The sequence below is a fragment of the Castor canadensis genome, chromosome 1 (assembly GCF_047511655.1).
Source record: "Castor canadensis chromosome 1, mCasCan1.hap1v2, whole genome shotgun sequence".
Classification (NCBI taxonomy): Eukaryota; Metazoa; Chordata; class Mammalia; order Rodentia; family Castoridae; genus Castor; species Castor canadensis.
The window spans coordinates 124,694,905-124,720,169 of NC_133386.1; the positions used below are offsets into that span (position 1 = coordinate 124,694,905).

The 25,265-nt window shown below is 38.5% G+C and overlaps 1 pseudogene; it reads left to right on the forward strand.

The window, feature by feature from the left end:
• The window catches only part of LOC141422630 (uncharacterized), a 41,085-nt pseudogene that overhangs the window by 225 nt on the left and 15,595 nt on the right, over positions 1 to 25,265 (forward strand).

A 25,265-nucleotide genomic window follows, 5' to 3' on the forward strand; every position in this document is an offset into this window, starting at 1 on the left:
AACAAACGGGATTGGCTGGCTTGCGTGCGTCATAGACCACGCCCCCGTCCCTTCCGCAGGACGTCCTGGCACCGCCTTCTTCTTCGGCCCCTACCCGGGCTTTCGCAACACCTACTGCTCGGAGGCGCGGTGCAAAAGAGGACGCTTCTCATTGGCCGGTTCGTAAGGGACTGTTCGGTCATTTGTTACCATAACAACCCATTCCGGGAAGCCAATAGGGTGGGAAAGGCTGACCAAGGACCAACCCAACCAGTTTAAGAAAGCTCGGCCGTCCCCTTTATGTCCCTCCCTCCGCAGTCCTCCAGCCACTAAGCGGCTCCATCAATCATCCTCCGTCTGTCCCGGCAGTCAGGGAGGGTGGAGGAGTGGAGTGGCGAGGGGGAGGGAAGCGAAGGTTTGGGGCGCTTGCACCCTCTCGTGGTCCTCTGTTCAGGTGCTCCCGAGAGCCGGGGCGGGTCAGCGCCCGGTCGGTGGTCCCTGCGGGAGCCGGGACGTGGGAGGGAGGGAGGCGCCCGATTTACCCAGAACCGAGGGAAGAGTCACTAAAGAGTTGAGTCCACCACGCCGCTTCCCACACTCAAAAAACCACCTAGGCCGGTTTGCTGGAGTTGAATCTCCAAGAAAACGCTTTTATTTACAGGTGGTGGGAGAAAGGCTGTCCCTAGGGGCTGGAGGTGTTTGGGGAGCCCGCTTCCTGGGTCTAGAAGGGTATCAGCAGCCACACCCAGCCCCAGCATAATAGCTCTGCTTTCTAAACCTTCGCTTCGAAACGGCCTTAGAGAAAAAATACATAGTATATACGTGTATGGTTTTTTCTGTTTTCGAGAATCGTTGCTCAAGTTGCGAAAGTCTATTCGGAGGCTGGGAATTATGTCCTCAAAATGCATAAAATATTCTAATGCTACTGTGGAGCTGCGGTATAACACAATACCTAAATTTGAAATGTTCACTAACTGAAGATACTAACTTCAATACGGGCTTCAAAGAGTATTAGTTACATAAAATTTTCTTCACCATTGCCTTCGGGGGCTATAATGCCCTATAGAGATACTTTGTTGCTCTCCAAAAGAAACTGCTCTTAAATGAATTTTTTACCTGTTCAGCATAAAGTAATACTTTCTTCTTTTGTTTGCTCTTTTTAGCAGCTTTGTTGAGGTGTAACTAATAATAAATTGCACATAAAGTGTTTTTCAAGGTCAAGTTTTGGCATATTTTTCATTTGTTCTTAGCATTATGTACATATAAATGAGAAGTAAAACCTAAGTTGGAGAGCTTGTCTACTCTCATTTGAAGCTAAGAAAAGATCAAATAGATATTTGCAATTTCAATAATTGTATTCCAGTATTAGTGATGATACTTGGTATAACATTACTTTCAGAGCTCCCATATTCTAGAGGGAAATGACCAGGGTAAACTACAAATCTTCTAATTTTGTAATTTTCAAGACAAGTTTACTCACTAAACTTTGAGTTACAGAACTGTCTTCCTTTCTTTTTTTTAATACTATCTTAACAATATGAGCTTCTAAAAATTGAGTTTTCAAAGTTCTGATTTGGCTTCCCTTGTGTCTCTCCCAAGCTATACAAAGACAGTATTTTAGAATATAAATCAACAAACCTGTTCACCCACAAAGGACATGGAAATCTCGAGTGACCTGTAATCAAATTCTATTCTATACTTCAACAAAGAGGTTTTTTTTCTTTAAATAGGATAACACAAACTAGATAAAATCAGTATTTTTAAAGTACAAGTGCATGAACAAAAGCCTGCCTGTGGGTATTCTGTGCCAATTATTTCGACAGAATATACAATTGATTCCCTGTGGGCCAACATTAAGCCACTGTTATATGATTGAAAATAGTCCAATCATAATCTCATGAAATAATATGTCTCCTGGTCATGCAAGCAGGAGACACTGGTGTCTTCGAGGTATTTTCAATAAGCAAACCTACTGATTATTGTGTTTCCACAAAATAAGAAGGCTTTCCATTGTTTTTGAGCAAAATGACTACACTATTCCCTTGTTTCACAGAGTATTTCCAAGATGAATTAACTCCTGCTAAAAACCACTATTCTAGGCAATCATATACTTTTCTGAAAACAATTTGTGACATCATCATGAAGACTGAAATGTATGCATTTAAGATAGAAAGTAGAAAAGAAACAACGAAATAAGAATTAAAAAACAATCCCTTTAAAAAACAGTAGCTGGGCACTGATGGCTTGTGCCTATAATCCTAGCTATTTGGAAGGCTGAGATTAGGAGGATCATGGTTCCAAGCCAGCCCAGGGAAATGGATTTAGAGACTCCATCTCCAAAGTAACCAGAGCAAACTGGCACATTTTTGCAAACTGAGCAAAACTGTGGCTCAAGTGCTTTGCAAGTGTGAAGCCCTGAGTTCAAATTCCAGTTCCACCAAAAAAGAAAAAAGTGCTGAGGATATGACTTAAGTTGCAGAGTGCTTGCCTAGCAAGTGTGAGCCCCTGAGTTCCAAATCCAGTACCACCAAAAAGAAAGAAAGAAAAACAAATAGTTAACTTAGCACTGCCAGAAGGTAAGGTTTTTTTACTTTGACATGTGAATCTTTGGCTGGAGGCATAGCTCAAGTGGTAGAGCCCTTGCCTAATAAGTACAAGGTCCTGAATTCAAACCCCAGTACAGAGAAAAAAATCTTAACATGTGAATCTGCATGTATAAATAATATGTAGGAATAATATTCATCCATTTTATATACATTTTGCTGAAAACACATACAAACTTTTACTTACTTAAACATTATTCATTGTTTACATGCTTTATAACCACAAATTAATGCAAACTTAATTCTTAAAAAATTCAAATACTAGTACAAAAATAAAAAATTGAAAATTCCTTCTACCATCAGCCACAAGGTAACCACTGTTAACAATTTAACATGCATTCTTCCATGCCTTTTTCAATGAACATGCACACTATGTATACTGCTTTTTCTTGTGAATTTTTAAAAGCATAGAATATATAGAGATATAGATTTCAGAATTTGCTTTTTTAAACTCAAGTTATCATGGATATCCTTTTATGCCTGTGAACATTCTTTCAAAAATAGCCATAATGCTGTACAACTAAAAGCATCTTTTTTTTTTTTTTTGGTGGAACTGGGGCTTCACACCTGCAAAGCAGTCACTCTACTGCTTCAGCCACACCTCCAGTCCAAAGTATTTGTTTTTAAAGTCTGTGGCTTAGAATAGCAAAGGCAAGAATCAAGCAATTCTAGTGGTGGCCATAACTGAAACTCCAAAATTGGCACATAGTGGATATTAAATAAATAGTTGTTGACATATCCATCTGATTTCAGTTTCATCTTGCTTGTCCACTGCTGTATGCCACCAACTCACATAGGTCAATGTAACTTTAGTTGAGAACCTAGGATAGAGGGTGGACTTGTTAGAGAGTTTAGAGATAGAGATTATCAGGGAGGGAGCCTGGCTAACAATTCAGGTGATATGCTCACCACGTTCCAAAAACTAGTTGAGAGTTTTAAGGCTTAACAATCATTTCAGTTGTTTACAGAAAAATATGATTTAATGGACAGCATTTCTTAAGTTTTACTTCCAAATATTTATCTTAATCATTTGGTATTTCCTTCTAAATATAGATGAAAAAAGCAAAAAAATATGCAGCAAATGAATGTTAAGAGAAAACTACCAAGGTATGATTTCATAACAAATATTTCATACTGTATAATAATATATTATTCACTCAGAGAAATGGAGAATGGAAAACCCAGACTAACAGAAAACTTCCAAAATATGACTTCATAACAAACTATCTATAATATGTCATCCTATATTATTTTCTGGAATATGTATAGAGAAAGAGAAAGAGAGAGAGAAGAGAGGAAGACTCTGAAAGAGAATCTAAAAGTTTTCTTTAAAAAAAAAAGTTGTTTCTGTTCATCTGTTCATTCTACTGGCCAGTGTTCTCAAGTAGCTCATGGTCTGCTGGGTGAGATAAGCAGTTAAATTAACGATTACTGTGCAGTGTGACAAGAGTCATGATAGCAGTATAGATTGGGAGCATGCCAGAGGCTGCAAAATCAAACTGAAAATGGCAAGAGATGCCTTCCTGAAGAGTTCACAGTTAGCAAGTTTAAAAATAGCAAATAAGAATAATTAGGTAAAAGGAGAAAAGGGAATTCCAGGCCAGTAATGAAGATGAAGAAGACAGAAGAGGAAAAGAGGGAGGCAAAGTACATACAATTTGGAAGACCTGAAAAGAAAAAAAAAATTCAAAATAAAAAATTATGTGGCCCATGTAAATGAGGTTTCACTGTGTATCTGCCTATTCAAAGAGACCATTTTAACTGGGCATCGTGGCCCTCCTGTAATGCCAGCACTCAGAAAGCAGAGACAGGAGGATTGCAAGTTCAAGGCCTCCAGGCCAATCTGGGCTACATTGGAAGACACTATCTCAAAAAACAAGCAGACAGATTTAAAGAGAGAGAAAACAACAACAAAGAAAGTTTCAAAACAAAGCAGCTCAAAATATGTGTGTAGAATGGATTAGATGATCTAATCACAGGCGATCTCTTTGAAGCTTATGGTATAGAAGTCTATGAAGGATATTTAAGGGGTAGTGGCCATACTTTGTATTAAAAGATAATTCCCAGGCTTGGTGAAAATCATACCACATTTCTTTTTGGGGGTGTGTGTGTACAAATATTAGGCATCAAACCCAGGGCCTCATGCATAATAGACAAGTGTGCTACCACTGAGCTACACCCCAGTCCCTGTGTTAGATTTCTGAAAATACTTAATGTTGTATGCTTTGTGTGTTTAAAAAATAATGTTGCTTAATCAAGACTATCAGTACCGTGTAAGTTTCATGGGTAAAGGAGACATACATCAGCATATATTATTGTATTGGTTTTCAGTTGTTTTTCAAGATTGCTGAATTTAATCTTACATAGCTGTCATAGTTTGAATTTGGTTTTTGTTCCTTTTGTTTGTCAAATATGATATTTTGATGTGTGATTTGGTGATAACATTTATTATTAAAATTACATGAATTACCTTTAACTGCATCATATTCTAAAATTTCTTTCTCAAATTGTTTAATGGTTGAAATTCTTAAGTCAAAATTAATGACTCACATTTATTTTGTTTATTTTATTTTCTGGTACTGACTTTTGTTTGAAAGGCTCAGTTCATTTCCTTTATTTCCTTATTTCAGGACTGTTCTGTGCTAGGAAATAACCTAGGCCAACTGCTGTTATCAAATAAGTGAATTAAACTGAAGGTATTATATACGTATATTGCATAGAAAAACTATAACTCAGAATAGTGGTTCAAAGCATAGCGGCTGATAAAATGGTTTCACTCTGTCTCTGTAGCAACTTAGCCTCATGACTCTAAGAAAGTTGTTTAATTTTTACCGGGTGCTTGGTGGCTCACACCTAGAATCCTAGCTACTCAGGAGGCAGAGATAAGGAGGATCACGGATTGAAGCCAGCCCAGGCAAATAGTTCAAGAGATCCTATCTCAAAAACACCCTTCACAAATATAGGGCTGGTGGAGTGGCTTAAGGTGTAGGCCCTGAGTTCTAGCCCTAGTACCACAAAAAAAAAAAAAAAAAAAAAAAACCAGAAAGTTGTTTAATTTCTATCTTCTCATATGTGAAAAGGAAATAGTGACAACTCTCATCTATATGGTTGTCATGAAGATGGAATGAGATGATACATACTTTTGGGAGACTTTATCATGGTATATTTGACCCAGCAACTCCACTTCTCACAATGCAGAGCAGATTTACTCAAACATGAGAAATAAAGTGCATAGAAGTTTGCTTGTTCATTTCAGTGTGGTTTCAAGTAACCACAAATTGAAAACAATGTAAATATCACTTTGTACAGGACAGTTTAAGTTATGCTACATCTATATAATTGAATAGCTACTCTCAAACTCTTTGGACTCAATAACCACTTTATACTTTTTAAAATTATTGAGGACCCCCAAATAGCTTAAGTTTATATGGGTTATATTTATCAGTGCTTAGCATTTTGGAAATCAGAAATTAAACAAGTATTCATTCAATTAAAAAATAACCTTTGGATGTTAATATAAATAATGCTTTTTTAAAAAACAACTGTAGTTTCCAAAACAAAAAAAGTATCAATGAGAAAGTGCACATAGTTTATGTTTTTGCAAATCTCTTCAATGCCTGGCCTAATAGAACACAGCTGGATTCTCACGTTTACTTCTGTATTCCCTCTGTTGCAATAACACAGGGCATGTAGCCTCTGGAAAACTCCTTTGCACGCTAGTGAGAGTGAAAATGAAAATAATTACAATGGAGTTATGAAAATAATGTAGACTTTAAGAAACCCTGTCATTTTGAGAACCACTGTATTGACCTAATCTGCATCTTTCTATGAAGGAATGAGGAAGCTCTTTATGTGCTGCTATAGCTTAATCGCTAAGATTTATTGGTTTTGTTTTTTTGTTTTTGTGTTTTTGGTGGGACTGGTGTTTGAACTCAGGGCTTTGCGCTTCATAGTAGGCAATCACAAAGCAGGCACTCCACCTCTTGAACCTTGCCTCCAGTGCGCTGTGGTCTGGTTATTTTGGAGATGGGCTCTCTCAGACTATTTGCCCAGGCTAGCCTCCAACTGTGATCCTTTCTGATCTCAACCTCCCAAGTAGCTAGGATTTTTTTTTTTTTTTTTTTTTTTTTTGGTACTGGGGCTTGAACTCAGGGCCTTCACCTTGAGCTACTCACCAGCCCTATTTTTTGTAAAGGGTTTTTCAAAATTGTGTCTCTCGAACTATTTGCCAAGGCTGGCTTCAAACTGAAATTCTCCTCTGCCTCCTGAGTAGCCAGGCTTAGAGGCTCTAAGATTTATTGTTAAATGAAAAAGTAAAAAAAAAATCAAGGGAAATGTTTACATACATATGTACACTTTTGTATGTAAGAATATAGCCCCCCTCCCCCAAAAAATCTGGTAACAATTACCTCCACTCCAGGCATTAAGAAAAAATTTTCACTTTATTCCCTTTTTGTCTTTTGAACTTTCTACTTTATGAAAGTATTAACTAATCAGAAGATTAAAGTTTTTTTTTTAATTATGTTCACCCTCTGTTGCTCTTTCTTTGTGTGTTTTATTTTATTTGGCAGCCCTGGGTTTTGAACTCAGGGCCTCACACTTGCTAAGCAAGTACTTTACCACTTGAGCCACACCTCCAGTCCTAAGTTCATTTTTAAAGAAAGAGAATATATATATATTTTCCACATGCCTGGTAGATGCTCAATAAATTATATATAAGATCTTTCTATTCTGAGATAAAATCATTATTTAAAAGCTTTTTTAAACAATAAGAACTTATAAAACAATTGAAAATATTTTATCTGAATGTACACACATTTATTAAGTTGACTCCAAATTAAATACACAAAATCCAAACATCCTTATAATTGTAATTATTTAAAATATTTCTATTAGAATGATCACAAAAATTGTGGAGACAAACATCAATCTAAAAATAATGCCCAATCCACCAGGTAGAAATAGATAAGTTACCTACCTAATCACTGAAGAAGCGTGAAGGCGAATTACAAAATTTCATGGAGCTAAATCAGATTATACTTTTTTTTGGTACTGGGGTTTGAACTCAGAGCCTCACGCTTGCTAGGCAGGTGTTCTACCACTTGATCCTTACCTTCAGCTCAAACATAAACTATTTTAAAAGGTTTACCACTAACCATTGCTTTGAAACAGTTTTGCAGCTTATTGATCAACTTTATAGTAACAAACATTTATTTCCTCTCCCCTGGGTCTGTGAGCTATCTGTGGCTCTGCTGGGCTGGGCTAGAATCAGCTGGGCTTGACTCCAAACTGCCCACTAGCTTCAAAGTTGCAGTTCATATTTCCTCATTCTCCTAGGACCAGTGACTACCTGGTACATGTTCTTCTCATGGTCACTGGCGTCCAAGAGAGTAAGCAGAAATATAAGATGCCTTGAGGTCTTGGTCTAGAACTGACATGTTTGCCATTTTGGCCCATATCTCATTGACCAAAACAAATTATAAGGCCAAACCCATCAGTAGTTTGAAGGAGGGGAGATGTCCTCTGCCTCCCCTGTGGGAGTTATATGATAAGGACATGAATGTAGAATTCTAGTACTGGAAGGTCAAGAAGCATTGGTAATAATGTTTCAATCTATCACACCATTTCAAAAAAGCCAAATGTTCTCTTAAACAGAATATTGGTTCTGGATACATGCAGCCCAAAGTACAAACTGTCTGGACCATAAACAACCTCATTCTGCCGAGCTGGGTAGCCATGTTGTACATGGTTAACCATGGTAAATGGTAAATGTAGACAACAAAGTAAATCACCCCCATATAGGAAGAATCTACTTGTACAAGAGCCCTATTTGGAGGAGAAGGAAGCAAGACTGTGGTAGCAGGGTGGACAGGTGAACTGCTGTCATGCTTCTCAGAAGCCTTTCAGACTGGTTAAGTAAGGCAGCCCAAGTTGCCTTTGCCAGCACACATCTGGTCCTCATGGAAGATGGAAGATCCAACAGCAGTATTTTTGCTGAGTATGTGACAGAGCATAAAATGGAAGCTAGGCTAGATGACAAAGCCAGAATCTTGTAGTGCTTAGGCCTCAACATATGGCCAGAAGAGAGTCGTCTTCATACACAGAATCTATGTTTCCTTCACAACATTCAAAACCAAAGGTGAAATGAATCTAAAGATGCAACCATCTAGGACAGCTCAACTACGGGTTAAATCAAAATGATCAAGTGCTTGGTCTAGATGCCGACAGAAGAAAGGGCATGAGGTGGTGATGGGGGAGGGGACCGCATCCAGTCTATGGTCATTTAAACAAGATCTTACAGGTACCAACCAATTTTATTTATTTATTTATTTTTTTATTATTCATATGTGCATACAAGGCTTGGTTCATTTCTGTCCAACCAATTTTAATAAATTAAAAGAAGCAGGCAAGTGACCCAAAATCAAGAGAAAAATGTCAGTAGAAGCAGATGCCCCTGATGTTGGATTAACATACAAGGTCATAAATAAGCGATTACAAATACTTTTAACATTTTTTGAGAAAAGATAAACAAATGAATGGAAATATAAAGAATTTCAACAGAGAAATGAGTCATTCCAAAAGAAAGAAAGAACCAAGTGGAAATTACAGAAATAAAAAAAATCTAAAGTTCAAAATATTACTCATTGAACTTCTGTCCGGTATTTCCTCATCACCCAGATTAGATGGGAGACAGTTTGGAAACCCAAGAAACATCTCGTTCTCATCAGCAGCACATTAACATTCTAGCTCTGAAGTGCTTTACCCTCAGAGGCTTGTTTTATTTTCTTTCTGGTTTTACATATTTTATCATTTGCCAAAAGTCTGTGAGTGTACTCTTTTTTGAATGCATGACTTCCTATCTACTTTCACCATCTAGAATATTTCAGAGGGATTTCTATAACAAATACATGCATTTATTTTAAAAACAGTTTTTTTGGCCATACTGAAGTCTGAACTCTGCCTAATAAGTCTTCTCCACTTACTAGTCAGGTGCTCTACTGCATGACTTACTCCACCAGCCCTGTTTTGTGTTGGCTAGTTTTGAGACAAGGTCTCGTGGACTAATTCCCCAAACTCACTTTGAACAGTGATCTTCCTGATCTCTGCCTCTTGAGTAGCTAGGATTACAGGCATGAGCCACCAGTGCCAGGCTAAAAACAGTTTTGTAATCCAGAAAATTCAACTGCTCTATGGTCTCAGATCAGCCAAAGTTTTCATATGCTGCTTTTTTTTTTTTTTTTTTTTTGGTGGCATTGGGGTTTGAACTCAGGGCCTCATACTTTCTAAGTAGGCATTTTCACCCTTGGGGCCACTCCACCAGCCCTTTCATATACTTCTATTTCTTTTAAATCAAAGAGAGATTCTGATTACAAGTTGATTTTATTTGTACCATCCTTGAAATGTTTTTACTCTATTACACATTAAAGGTTGTAACAATGAAAACCTCTAAGAATTTGCTATGTCTACAACAGAGTTGTTAACACCATCCCTCACATATCCTACTTTATATCTTTTATAATATGCTCAAAGAACGCTAGCTGTATTTGAGATGGGTGGTATTATCTAAGTAAATTTATTATTAGATCAATTTTAAAATTACTATTTGTAATTTTAAACAATTTTAGAGAATCAGGCACAACCTTACAATTCAAGAAAAAAAGTATGTAATTGACTTACAAAATAATTCTGATTATAAATAGCATTACCATATTTAAAAGAACTTAACTTGAAAAGGTTTTGCTTATGAGGTCAAGTATTTAAAATGCTTTAAAAAGTTTGGAGTGTGACTCAAGCAGTAGACCACCTGCCTCACAAGCATGAAGCCCTGAGTTCGAACCCCAGAACCACCAAAAAAAAACAAAGTGCTTCAAAGACAATAGAATTACTTCATTCATCAGTGAATTTTAAATTAAAATTTAAAGAAATTCAGGGCTGAGGGTATGGTTAAAGTGGTTGAGTGCCTGCCTAGCAAGTGTGAGGCCCTGAGTTCAAACCCCAGTACTGCCAAAAAAAAATCAAGTAAGTTGGACATAGGTTTAATTGTTTGGAAGCCTTGTCTACTTAAACAGAGATGATTGAACCTTAATAAGGTGATTTTCAATGTTTTCTAAGATTTAATAAAACAACTTATTATTGTAACTCAAAATCATAATGAAAATAAATTCTAGTCAATTGTCATTTTAATGTTTACTATTAATTTTTAAAAACTCTTGAAGTCTTTTCTTTGTATCAATCCACTCTAAGACAGTTAAAAATTCACATTAACAAAGTTCTTTTGACTTTGAATTAGGTTAGATAATAAAAATTAAAGGTATCCTTGATTCTTTGAAATTGATATCTCAATCTTTTGTTTAAATACAACAATAACTAGCCTGTTAGAACCTTGGGATGCATTCTTGGCAGCTTGCTGTTCTTTTGAAATTGTCACTGAACTTAGAGGCTATGCGGTGTAGTGAGGATTCCTACTTTCTCTACTATGCAGCCAGAACTGTCATTCAAAACATGGGATGTAAAACCTTAAACCTTTCTATGGCTTCCATTACCCTCAGGAACAAATTCCAAATCCTACAAACTACCACTTTGGCCTCTGCCCTGTCTTCAAGCCTTAGGAACCTGTCTTCCCGGTTCTCCAACCACGTAAGCCTTTTAGCTCCGCTGAAGCACCAAGCTGCTTCCTTTTTCAGGGGTTTAGCAATGAGATTCCCTCTGCTTGGATGGCATCCCCTAATATTTTCTCCCCAAAGAGGCCTTCTCTGACCCTCCAAATGAGGCTTGGGACCCCTAGTTTTAAGTCTTTGAAAAAGTTTAACAGAAATCCATTTCTCCTGGCATAGATTGTTCTGGCAACCTTGACCCATTCCCTGTGAAGGATGTTTTGGTCGCTTATAGTATTTCACTACTATAAACAACCATTCAGTTAACACTGTTGTACATTAATGTAGGGCAACAGATGCTGTTGGTGCCACACTGACAGTCCCTGGGCACTCGTTGTTTCCTTTAACACCTGTGACTCTCAGAGAAGTGTTTCCCATTCAGGCTTTCTTGTTATGAGAACAAGAACTTTGGAGTCAGACATAGCCAGGATAGAATTCCACATCCTATTTTAATTCATGTGTTAATCCTACTTTTTAACTATGTGGCATTGGCAAGTAATTAACATAGCTCTTGCTGGAAGGTGACTCAGGTAGTAGAGCCTGCCTAGCAAGTGCAAGACCCTAAGTCCAAACATAGCACATCTCTAAACATCATAGTTTTTTTGTGAGGATTAAACGTGATGATACATTTTGAAAAAACTAGAGTGCCTCACAAGTAGTAAAAGCCTAACAAATGATAATTTTTTATTGTTAGTATAGAAAAAGAACAATGACATTTATATTCATGTCCTCTAGTACTAAGCACAGTACCTGGGACCAAGACACTTGAGCAAATGTTATTGAACTGAGTTACCCAATCTACAGTTATTATAGAGATCAAATGACAGGCTGTGTATAAAAGATAAATTGGAGGAGAGGGTGGTACTAGAGTTTGAACTCAGGACTTTGTGCTGGCTAGACAAGTACTCTACCACTTGAGCCATACTTGCAGTCCATTTTGCTTTCATTATTTTTCAAATAGGGTCTTACACTTCTGCCTGGGGCTGGCCCCAGACCCAATTCTTTTACCTATGCCTCCTGATTATAGGTATGAACCATCATGTCATGCTTGCTCTTTGAGATAGGATCTCTCTAACTTTTTGTCCTGGCTGGCCTCAAGCCTCCATTCTCCTGTCTCTACCTGTAGCAGGGACTATAGGCATGAGCCAGTGTGCCCAACCAAAAGTGTTTTGAAATAGAAAACCCTGGAGATATGTGTTGTTACCTGTCCCACACCAACTGGTTAAAGCCTCATTTTTTTTTTTCCAACTGGCTAGGTATATGTTGCTCTTCCTGAGTCTCTAAAATCAATATTTAGAGGCATTTTTAGACTTCTCTTGGTATAAAACTGTTATTTCTCCTCCAATTTTATTGCAGCTCCCCACTTAGCTATTGGGGCAACTGCTATCAGTATGAAATCCTTCTGTCAACCTACTACCACAGGCATCCAGATTGAGGACAGAGTATAAAAGTTTTTGTTTTGTTTTTCCTTTTTTTTTCTTTTTTGGTGGTATTGGAGTTTGAACTCAAGGCCTTACACTTGCTAGGCAGGTACTCTACCACTTGAGCCACTTTGCCAGCCCCCAAAGCATAAAGTTTTTATCTGAATATTTTAAGATGATCCAAGTTTCAAATATGCAGATATTTTGAAACTGATTTTTGTAAATTGTTATATTTCTTTTTTTGTGGTAGTGGGTTTTGAACTCAGGGCCTTGAGCTTGGTAAGCAGGCACTGTATCACTTGAGCCACACCCCATGGGTTTTTGTTTTGTTTGTTTGGTTCGGTTTTTTGCTTTATTTTTTGAATAGGGTCTTGTTTTTATGACCTGGCTGGCTTGGACCACGATCCTCCTATTTATGCTTCCTGAGTAGAAGGGATGACAGGCAAATGCCCTAGCTTCTTAATTGTTGAGATGGAATCTCACAAACTTTTTTGCTCAGGCTGGCCTCTAGCCTAGATCCTCCAGATCTCTGCCTCCTGAGTAGCTAAGACTAAGGTGTGAGCCACTACACTTGGCAGTATATTTCTTTTTAAGTTAATTACTACCATCTCATTCATTCCTTCCTCAAATTATCAGATTAGCAACTGTTTCAAGGTTGAACAAACAAACTTGAACTAGAGTGTCAATGTGATTTAATATTTATGCTTTTGCAAGACTCTCCATATGAATGAATTCACCAATTAGAAAACATTGTTTTTCAGGCCAGGTATGGTGGAACATGCCTGTAATTCCAGCTACTTGGGAAGTGGAAATCAGGATTAAGGTTTAAGACTAGCCAGAGAAAAAAGTTAGCAGGACAAGCTGGGAGAAGTGGTGTGTGCCTGTAACCCCAGCTACCTGATAGGCATAGGTAGGAGAATCAAAGTCCAAGGCCAGCTTCAGACAAAAAACGCAATAACTGAAGCAGAATTGGGCTGGGGATGTGGCTGAAGTGGTAGAGTGCCTACCTACCAGGCACGAGACTCTGAGTTTAAACTCCAGTGCCACCAAAAACGTACAATTATTTTTCAAAGATTGTGCCCAAGGAGGGAAAAATAAATCTTTTCTGGAGGAGAGTACCTGTGGGAGTATCCACAGCACAAGGAAAGGATGAATGAGAGTAAATGTGGTGGATGTATTTTGTATCCATGTACTAAAATAGAAAAATGAAACCAGTTGAAATTGTTCTAAGAAAGGGGGGAGAGTGAAGAGGGGTAAATCCAACCAATGTATAATGTAAACACATATGTAAATATCAAAATGTATCCTCTGTACAACTACTATATGCCAATAAAATCATTAAAAAAAAAACTAGTGTCCAGATTTTTCATTTTTAAAAACATGGTTACTTTCTGTCTAGCAAGCAGGGGGCTATGAGTTCAATCCCCAGTACTGCAAAAAAAAAAGAAAGAAAAAAAAAATCACTTTACTTTAAGACCAGGCATTTCACTTTAAATTATCTGATTAAATCATAATAACACACTAGGAAGATGTTCTATATTTTAGGAAAAAGAACTGAGATTCAGGGAGGCTAAAATTCTTGCCAAAGTCTACCACTAACAAATGCCATTACTAAAATTAGAACCCAGACTTTCCTGATTCCCCAACCCAAGCTCTTCCTCCAGCCCCACGCTGCTCCAAATCAAGCTACCAATTATTAAGCCAAATAAGCACTATTAAATGTCATGTGTTAGGGGGTAAGATACAAAAGAATATGATTCTTAAAGACAAGGGGCTTAAACCTGGTTGTGACACAAAAATAGCATGAACAGTATTAAATGAGCCCAATCATAATAAGAGTTCCTAGGAAATATATATAATGTGGCTGTGAGTGGTTCAATACAGCCTTATAGAAAATATGTAAGTTGTCCTAAATTCTCCCAAGGCTATGTGATATATCTGATTACATTGTATTCAGTTAGTTTTCCTTCCCTGAACTCCAGGAAATTAGGAATCCTGTTTGCATATCATTAACCTTTGTGTCCCCATAATCTGATATAATGCCTACTATATAATAGTGGGAGTTTGAGAAAAGTTGAAATAAATTGACATGGCTCTTGAGAACTGGGTATGGACGCATGATTTAAAATTAACAAGAGAAGAGCATTCCAGGTGAGGGCAATAGTGGAGGGAAAGATGAGGAAGTAAGACTGAATGTGGTGTGTGTGGTAGAAGCAGTCTGAATGCAGCAGAAAAACTGAATGCAGTCTGAAAAACGGAAGACAATAGCTGTTCCAGTGTTGATGAGGCCACCTGTGAGCTGGATGGGAAGCCTTCCCAGTCTAAAACCCTAACCTGAGATTATAGTCCTTTTAGGAGAAATGGAGAAGGGTAGTGACAATCACCATGAAAACAAGCAGTGGGAATATTGGAGCGTTCACCCAACATGGAGGTGAACCCTGTGTACAGCAAGTCTAGAGGAATTGGACTGTGGCAGTCACCTCATTGGTGCTGCTAGATTGCTTTCCAGAACTCACCAGATGATCCCGTCATTCCATTTGGTCCTAAGTATAGTTCTAAGTGAGGCTCAAGAAAACATCACAAGTGCTAAGGGCAGCTAATTACAAGGCATTCTTTCATTATCATCTCCCACTATCCCTTCTTCTACCTATCCCCCTAAATCATGACTACCCCCACTGACTAAGCTGGTATGTTCCCCAGTCAGCTAGAGCAAGTCAAGATGAGATTCAAAGAAACATGGAAAAACCAAATGACCGTTAACGCTATTTTTTTCTGTATTAAGAAAAGGCTCAATTTTGAGAGGCTGAGTGGAAGAGTTTTCCACACACTTAAGTCATTTAAACCAAATTTCAAGCACAAGGAGGCCTCAGATTTTGGTTGCAATTTAGTATAGAATTTTCAGGGGGTAAGGAAAAGCCTTGTCACAAGTATCAATCCTAAATAAAATGTATAAGTCCTTAGGATAAGCTACTTCAGAGGACAGACTGCAAATAAGGGGCCTCAAACTTTGAAAGCTTCCTCTACTTTACAAAGGCTCTTTCAAGGTTAAGAATAAGGAGAACAGACCTAAATAGCAACATAGTTATCTTAATGAACTAGGAGGTGAATTTTCTGGTGATGATTTTCTTAAACAGGACTATTCTCTACTTGGGCAGGTTTAAGTTTGTTCTTGCATGAAACCTAACAGTTTAGCTTACAAAAAAGAACTTTTGTACACAATTGATCCTTACAACAGCCCTGTGTGCTCATTATATCCCAGTTTATAGATGAGGAATTATGTGTTCAAAAAGGATTGGGACAAGAATCTAGATTGCACTTCTCCTGGTGCAACAAGGTTTTATTCCCCCATTAAACATATAATGTATCTTTATGGTTATTTCCCACCAACAGATTCAAATCACAGTCTCAGAACTGTAATCTTGCTCAACAGACGTATAGTGAGCCTAACCACAAGCCAGGCCATTAGGCTAGGTCCTGAAAATAGAAATAAATAAGTTTCAGACATTATCCTCAAGATCTCAGAATCTACTCAAGGGGACAAAACATAAATAATTGATTACAATGTAGAATGTAAGTGCTACAATTCACTAAGGGTGGGATGTAGAGTTGAATAAAAATCAGCTTGAGCTGGGCTTGGCAGTGCATACCTGTTGTCCCGCTACTTAAGGAAGCTAAGGAGGCCAAGGCAGGAAGATCACTTGAGAGCAGAAGTTTGACACCAACCTGGGTTGGTGAGAAGAAAAGAAAAAAAAAAAAAAAAGAAAAGAAGGAAGGAAGGAAGGAGTGGAGGATGGGGGAAGGAGGGAAGGTAGAAAGGAAGGAGGGAAGGAGGAGAGAAAAATCTCTGGAATAGTCTTCCAGAGAAGGTGATGATTAAGTTGAAACTTTGGCTAAAAGTAGGAATGTGACTGAGGGACAAAGGGAGAGTTTTTCTTGGCTGAATGAAGAACTCATACATGCAGTTGGCAAGAAATATAAAGCTGTGTGATGACTTCAAGACCTCACTGTTAATAAATTTATACTTCTTGGTGTGATTCCAATCAGCAAAGTCCACTTTTTTTTTTTTCTGCAGTACAGGGATTAATCCCAGGGCCTAACACTTGCTACACAAGTGCTCTACCACTTGAGCTACAGTCTCAACTCTGTTTTCTGTTGTTTTGATTTGCTTTGGTTTTGAGATAGGATGTCATTAACTTTGCTTGCACTGACCTTGAACTCTCAGTCCTCCTGCCTGTGCATCTGTTTTTTCATCCATTTAGCAAATATTTATTGAGCCTTCACTATATCCTAAACTGTTCTAGGGGCTGATGTCATACGATAAAACAAGCAAAGTCCCTGCCCTTAACGAGCATAGTGGAAGGAAACAGGCAATAAAAAAATACATTAGAAGGTAATAAGGATTATGTAAACAGGTGTCAACCACCATGTAGAATATCAGCTTCCGAAATGTTATTTAGGATTAGTTTGGCTGCACATAAGAAAAAAATCCAATCTAACAGGGACATGCACAATTTAGAGTTTATTCTCATGTAAAAGAATTCTCGAGATGGGCAATTATAGCAAGTTCTCCAGTTGTCAGAGGCCCAAGCGCTTCTGCTTTTCTATTCCATCATCCTTAGGGGATGGGTTTAAACCTTGTGTTCCAAGATAGATGCTGAAGTAGATACTTGTGTCATCATCTACACAGCAGAATGGAGGACTAGAGAAAGGCAAACCCTCATTTTTTTCTAGAAAAAGAGCTATAGCCAGGGTGGTGGCACATACCTGTAATACCAGCACTTGGGAGGCAGGGTTCCAAGTTTGAGGCTGGTCGAGGTTACATAATGAGACCCTCGCTCAGAAAAAAATTAAATTAAAAAGAAACACAAGAAAAAACCATGTATTATTTTTACTTACTAGGACCAGAGGTGGACTTAAGCAGGAGAGCACCTGCCTAGCAAGCACAAAACCCAAGTTCAAACCCTAGTACCTCCAAAAAATAAAAAATATATATTTCTACTTATGTGTGCCACACCTAGCTACTAAGAAAACTTAGAAACAGGTTTTTGGTATGTAAGGGAAGGATTGTTTAGGGGTTTTTTGTTTGTTTGTTATGCTGGATACCAATGGACTCAGCTAAAAATGAGCATTCTGTTTCCTAAGAAGAGGGAAAATGAATATTAGAAAGTGTAATAATGAAGATCCCAATGGGAAATGGTTGGTACACTCAAAATTAGGGAAGGTTTCTGTACAAAGGAACTATTACAAAGGTGTAGAGCAGAGTTCCCGAACACAGTGCAATATCCTGGGGCTGGTGGGTGCCGTGTTGTCACCAACCTGTGGTCCAGAGGGACAAAGGGAGTGAGGGTTTCCAAATCCAGAAGAAGAGAGGGATGCATAAATTTGATTGTCCTCAGAGGGATGGGGACTTTGATTGAGGGACTTAGTCAGTTTGTAGGGGCCCTGCAGGGAGCAAGCCAAGAAAGTAAATATCCTGATTTCTCTTGTTGCCTCCCTGTGTTCTCTGACCAAGGCTTTTCTGTATCCAAACCTAACTGAAATCCAAAAGGCACTAAATCCTTGAGCATGGATTGGGAAAGAAGATTAAAGAGTGGATCTGGGGGCAAGCAGGGAATATCAAACACAAAAGCAATGAGCAATCCCGGCCATAGGTGCAGGTCCACTAGACTCTCCCTTGCTATATTCCTTTTCTCTCACAGGCCTTCTTCCTCTCTTTCTTCACAGCCCCATCTCTTCTCCCTGTGCTCTTCTAATTGTGCTACTCTGACTCTTCCTGATTTGGATTCTTCTACCTTTGGAAAAGGGAACATTTCATTGGATCATTCTAGCTTCTCCATCTAGCACTTTTAAACATTTCCTTACCCCAAAACCATCCTCACAGAGTATGCTAGCACTTCAGTCTGTTTCTATCTTGGGATCAGGATATTCCAAACTTCACAGAAACTCACAAAACCTTAAAAATAGAGAGCTCATGAATAATAAAGAAAATTTACTTTGAGGATCAGCCCTCTTTCAAACATGGATAATTTCGGAATTTTAGTCATCTGTTTTTTCACTTATCATTTTATTCTTTGTGTGTGTGTGTGTGTGTGTGTGAACTCAGTGTTGCAAAGCAGGCGCTCTACCTCTTAAGCCACACCTCCAGTCCCATTTTCTTCTTCTTTTTTTTTTTTCTTTGCTCATCCTATTTTATTCTTAATGTTCTATTTTTTGGAGTTTCTTGCTGGTCTCCTTCTGTAGGATAGTTTAATTCCAAATGTCAATAATAATAATGATAATAATAATAATAATAAAAACCAACTAAACTGGGCACCAGTGACTCATGCCTGTAATCCCAGCTATTTGGGAGGCTGAAAACAGGAGGCTTGAGCTTCAAGGCCAGCCTGGGCAAGTAGTTCACAAGACCCCATCTCCAAAATAACCAGAGCAAAATGAACTGGAATGTGGCTTAAGTGGTAGGACATCTGCTTTTCAAGCATGAAGCCCCAAGTTCAAACCCCAGTCCCAACAAAAAAAAAAGCAAATACAAATAGTTCCTCAAACTTAATAATCACTGTCTTCAAGTTCCCTAGTGAAAATACAGATGATAAATTTAATAAATAAATACTGAAACAAGACAGTTAGTCCTCTCACAAGATCAGATTATCAGATCATAATTAATACATATGGAGTAGCCACAAACCCAAAAAGAAAAATCTTGGATTTTAAGACAAAAGCAAGCGTTTTGTTGGAGAGTTTCTTTTGTGTTCTGTTTTTGTGGGAAGTCTGTGTGGTTAGTAGCTACAACTTACACTACCAACACTGTTTATTTTTCCTAACAATAAAATGATTTTTAAATTTTTTGACAAATCCTAAGATAATAATTTTTCTATTCTTTTACAAAGAGACCACTGTTAAACCTTCATAGTTTTTGTACTTGGAACAGAATTAGTAGAAGTAATTTCAGTTCAATCCTAATGACTTTGTGTGTGATTTCAAACAAGTTACATTGGCTGCTAAGCCTCAATTTCTTCATCTATAAATTGGAGATAAAAGAACTTACCTCACCAAAGGTTATAAGGATTAACTGAAATAAAATTTATAAAGCTGGTATCACAAGGCTGAGCATTTAGTGGCACTCAAGAAATGTCTGAGCTTTTTTCATTCATCCTTCATAAAACTATGATTTGATATAAAACTATAATCAAAATACATTCACTTCTATCTGATCTGAACAGATAGACTTTGAGACACTTGGAAGAAATTGTTGGCAAACAATAATTATACATTAAAATTTCCCTCAAAACTGGATACACACATGTGGAAGACTGAAATTAGATCCCTACATCTCACTCTGTACAAAAATCTATTTAAAATGGATCAAAGACCTTAATGTAAGGCCTAAAACTTTGAAACAATTATAGGAAAACACTTTAATATGTAGGCATAGGCAATAACTTTCTGGATAGGATTCTAATAGCTCAGGAAATAGCAGCAAGAATTGACAAATAATATTGCATGAAATTAAAAAGCTTCTGCACAGCAAAGGAAGCAATTACCAGAGTGAAGTGACAATCCACAGAATGGGAGAAAGTTTTTGCCAGCTATTCATCTGGCAAGGGATGAATATTCAGAACATATAAAGAACTCAAAAAAATTAAATACTGAAAGAACAAATATTCCAACTGATAACTGGGCAAATAAGCTGGATAATTCTCAAAAGAAGTACAAATGGCTAATAACTCATGAAAATAATGTTCAACAACCTTTCCCATAAAGGAATGCAAATCAAAACTACATTGAGATTCCATCTCGCCCCAGTCAGAATGACTATGATCAAGAAACTGATAAGTGCTGGGGAAGATGGGGGTTGTGGTGGAGAAAACCTTGTGTTGCTGTTGGTGGGAATGTAAATTAATCCAGCCTCTGATTTGGAATCAGTATGGAGATTCCTCAAAAAACTAAAAACAGGGTTGGGGATGTGGCTCCAGCAGTAGTATACCTGCCTGGCAAGGTCAAAACCCTGAGTTCAAGCTCCAGTATCACCAAAAAAAAAAAAAAAAAAAAAAATAGAACTACCATATCATACCATATGATCCTACTATACCAGTCCTAGGTATGTACCCAAAGGAATCGAAACCAGCATACAATAGAGAAGCCTGTACGCCCATGTTCATTGAGGCACTATTCATAGCAGCCAGACTATGGAATCAGCCTAGGTGTCCATCAATGGATGGCTGAATAAGGAAAATGTGACATATAAACACAATGTAATGTCACCCAGCCATAAAGAAAAACAAAAATTATGTCATTTCCAAGAAGATGGATGGAAATGGCAGTCATAATGCTAAGTGAAGTAAGTCAAAGAGAAAGACAAGTATCACAGGTTTCCTCTCACGTGGAATCTAGATTTTTAAAAAGACATGAAAGTAGAAAAGGAACTAGTCGAGAAGAGGAAGGAGACCAGTGGGAGGGGAGGGGGAACAAGAGAGGGTAATCGGGGATGAATATGATCAAAGTACATTATATTCATGTGTAAAATGATCATAATGAAACCAATTATTTTGTACAATTAATATATGCCAATTAAAAAAAAGTTTAGGGCGGGGGAAAGGGAGGAGGCAGGGAAAAGGGGGGAGAGATGGCCCAAACATTGTATGCACATATGAATAAAAGAAATTAAAAAAAAATTTTTTAAATGTAAATGTCCATCAAAAAAAAAAAAAAAGTTTAGCCAGGTGCTGGTGGCTCAAGCCTATAATCCTAGCTACTCAAGAGGCAGAGATCAGGAGGATGACAGTTCAAAGCCAGCCTGGGCAAATAGTTTTCTAGACCCTATCTCAAAAAACCCTTCACAAAAACAGGGTTGGTGAAGTGGCTCAAGGAGAAGGCCCTGAGTTCAAGCACCAATACCTCAAAAAACAAGTTTCCCTGAAGATTGTCCTTGTACTTACTACCAACAGTATCTGGAAAATAAAAGATACTTATTCTCCTCCCCTTCTCCTCCTCCTCCTCCTCTTTCTCTCTCTCTCTCTCTCTCTCTCTCCCTTTTGGCCTCAGCACCCTGAATACTGAGATTACAAGTATGCACTACCACACTCAGCTCTCTTTAATCATTTATTTTTTAGAGCAGTTTTAGGTGAGATATCCTAAAATTTAGCAGAAGATACAGATATCCCTGCTCCATACAAGCATAGCTTCCCTCAATAGCAATATCCTCCTACCAGAGTGGCACATTTGATGGACCTCCATTGACACATTGTAATCACCTAAAGTCCTCAGTCACACACTTTACATTAGAGCCCATTCTTGATGTTGTATACCCTATGTTTGGAAAGATGTAAAATGACATATTCACCATTAGAGAACCAAACAAAAGAGTTGCACTTTCCTAAAAATTCTCCATGTTCCATCTCTTCATCCTTTCTCCCCCACAACCACTGGTAACTACTCATTTTCTTTTTTATTGTATTTATAGTTTTTCTTTTTTCCATTTTTTATTTTATTTCTTTAATGGTTCCTTAGATAATCGTAATTCTGCATGGGCTGTCTGGTGAGATCCTTGGCTGGGTTTGCATCCAGCATGCTTAAGCTGGTTGTGCTAATGCCTGGATCTGTAGGGGTGGAGGTGGGGAGCAGTGAGGGCTGGAACCTACATCTTTGGGTATGGTCTTGAATCCTGGCTCCATGGGACCAGTGGAGCACTGGGCTTTACTGAGGCAGTTCTGGCAACTGGATCCATGGGAGTGGGCATAAAGACTGGGCCTATCAGGAAGGTCTTTAATCTGTATGCACAGTAGCGAGCTGGAAACTTGAGTCCACTGGGTATCCTGCTGCTAAAATAGGCCCAATGGCTGGGTTCATGGGGTGGGCCTTGCCCTGAGTCCATGACAGCTAGCTTTGGTACTGGAACAAGTCTGAAGTCTCAGTTTTCTGGTCCAGAGCTGGGAACGAAGTTTGTGGAAGTGGTTCTGGAGTTTGGGTCCACTGGGAGAGACTTGAATCCTGGGTGCCCTAGAACCTGGGGCCACAGGTGTCAGCTTGGTGCCAGGGTTGATGGGGGCTAGTGGCCTAGCAGTGGAGCAAGCCTGGAGCCTGGGTCTGTGCTGGCTAGTCTGAAAGCTAGGTCTGTAGGTGCCAGCATAAAGCCTGGGTCTTGAGGGGCCAACCTGGTGCTTGGGAAAGCCTCAGGCCTTAGGATAGGGGGTTGGTCTGGATTCTGAGGCTGCAGAGGCCAGCCTGGGCAATAGGTTTCACTGTGGGGAGGTCCTGATGCTGAGGTCTATGGTGAAGTTGAGTGCTTGCTTTACTCCTCTCCCCTATGAAGAAGGATTTGGCAGGGGGCGGGGGTGACATGGGTAATGTGAAACTGACCTTTCTACCCTCTTTAAGGCATCTCTTTAAAAAAAATTTTTTTTTAATTATCTTTGTTTTGAGGAGCAGACATCTTTTCTTATATTTGTGCTCTTCCCAGTACTATCATCTTTCATCTTTAGGTCTTGTAAAAGTATTTTTGCAGGCTGGTGGAATGGCTCAAGTGGTAGAGTGCCTACCTAGTAAGTGTAAGGCCCTGAGTTCAAACCCCAGTACCACCAAAGGAAAAAAAAAAAAGTATCTTTGCATGTGGATAATTGTTAAAATTGATGTTTTCCAGGAAGGTAAAATAGGTCCTGTCTGTGGAAATATTATATACTCATGTATGAAAACAGAAAAATGAGACATATTGAAACTATTCTAGGAATGGGGGAGGAGAAGATAAAGGAGAGGGAGTGAATTCAACTATGATATATTGTAAGAACTTTTGTAAATGTCACAATGTATCCCCAGTACAACAATGATATGATCATAAAAAAATTAAAAAGAGAAAAAGAAAAAACAACCAATTGATGTTTCTACTAGGGGCAAGCATTAGAAACTCCTATCCTGCCATCTTGCTGACATGACTCCTCGAACTCAACCGTATTTTAACCATTCCCATGTACTGTTTCCAATTTTATTCATTTATACTCTGAGACAATGATTCCAAAAGCCTTTTTATACATAGAGACCCCAGTTCTTGCCATTAGGGATTGCAAATTTTGAAATATTTTGTTATTCCAACTATATTAATTCATAATAATTGTTTCATTATTTTATAAATAGTCAAGAATATCTGTGACTGTTCAGCAGAGCTGATCTGACACACTGTGTCAATAATTACAGGCCCAAAGTTAATATGTGAATTAGCCTGTACAGGTTCCCCTCAGGTTGAAAATTGTTTGAAACCTTCCTTATCATTTTCAGAGATCCCTTAAATATAAGGCACTCCATATTGTGAGTTAGTCTTAAGAAGAAAGAGTTTGTAGGGCATGGTGCTGAAAGCCTGTAATCCCAGCACTTCAGAGGCTACCAAAGGAAGATCATGATTTCAAGGGCATACTGGTCTACATAGTGAGACCCTGTCTTAAGAAACAAAAATCAAACAAACAAAAAACCCACCTGTCATCCCAAGCTATGTGGGAGGCTGGTTCCAGGCCAGCCTGGGCAAAAAAGTTCAGGAGACCTCACCCCAGTGGAAAAAAGCTGGCCATTGGCGGTGCCTGTCATCTCAGTGACAGCAAGAAGTTTAAAATAGAAGGATCATGGTCCAGGCCATCCTGGGTTAAAAAAAAGACTGCTGTCTCCAAAGTAACCAGAGCAAAATGGGCTTGGTGAAATAGCTCAAAATGTAGAGCTCCTGCTCAGCAAGCAGGAAGTCCTGTGTTCAAACCCCAGTACTACCAAAAAAAGGAGAAGAAGAAAGGGTTTGCTAAGCCAAGGTAAATTTACCCTGAACTCAGCCCAAACTCTGTAAGTCTAAATAGATAATGTCAAGATTAATGAGGGTTCAAAATTCGTTTGTTACTATGTTAAGAGCTTCATTTCCACCTTGTACTGGGGTTTGAACTCAGAGCTTGAGCCACACCTCCAACCCATTGTTATTTTGCTCTGCTTATTTTGGAGATGGGCTCTCAGGAGCTATTTACCCCGACTGGACTCAAACTGTGATCCTTCCAATCTCAGCCTCCCAAGTATCAAGGATTATAGGGGTGAGCCACTGGCACCTGGCTTCACTTTTGATAAACTTACTGTAAGCTGGGTTCCTGTGACTTATACCTGTAGTACTAGCTACTTGGAGGGTAGAGATTGGGAGGATCAAGGTTCAAAGCCAGCCTGGACAGGGAAAAAAAAAAAGGTGAGACCCTATCTCAAAAATACCCAACACTTTAAAAAAGGGGGCTGGTAGAATGGCTCAAGTGGTAGAGCATCTCTGCCTAGCAAGCATGAGGTCCCAAGTCCAAACCCCAGTACTACCAAAAAAAACCAAAAAGAAACAAACAAAAAATCTTACTGTGAGATTGAATCATTTTCTTGGAAGAGAGTAGGTTCTGCTTAAAGTCCTAAATTTGTGGAACTTCTTCTAGTGGGTTCATTGTTTTTTTTCAAGACAAGTCAGTGTCCCTAAAGATCCCCAAAACATCAACATCTGTAGTTTCAACCATATTCCCAGCTACATCTTTGAATGTCCCAATGGAGCACTCACAGTTAATCCTACCCAGTTGGGTGAGATCTTAGTATTTAAGCAGGATTGAATACAATTAATATCCATG